The following is a 411-nucleotide window of genomic DNA, read 5'->3' as shown; positions in this document are numbered from 1 at the left end:
TCAGAAGGTCCCCATGTGGGTCTCACGCCTGCCACTCAGCTGCCGGGCAAGTCCCTGCACCATTCTGAATCACAATTTCCTCACCTGGGAAGTGCAGTTAGTCATTTCTATCCTGAGGGCGTTGGTGAGAATTTAAAGTAATTGCTACTGCTTAGCACATGGCTGGAACACATGAGTGTTTGTTCTCTTATTTGCCCATGGCCAGAGAGGAGAGGGTAGCAAGGAGGGAGGAGAGGGGCCAGAAGGGAGAGAGATGGCAGATGAGGGAGATGGGAGAATCTGCAATATGTTAGATGTTACGTTCCACTTAGCCAGGAGAGGGACTGGGGGAGGACAGTGAAGGAGAGGGGGCTGGCATTCATTCATTCATTCATTCATTCATTCAACAAATGTTTACTGAGCCCCTAGCTG

Source organism: Cnephaeus nilssonii (genome assembly GCF_951640355.1).
Source record: "Cnephaeus nilssonii genome assembly, chromosome: 13".
NCBI classification, from domain to species: domain Eukaryota; kingdom Metazoa; phylum Chordata; class Mammalia; order Chiroptera; family Vespertilionidae; genus Cnephaeus; species Cnephaeus nilssonii.
The sequence above is the reverse complement of the archived record's forward strand: the minus strand, read 5'-3'. Positions refer to the sequence as shown.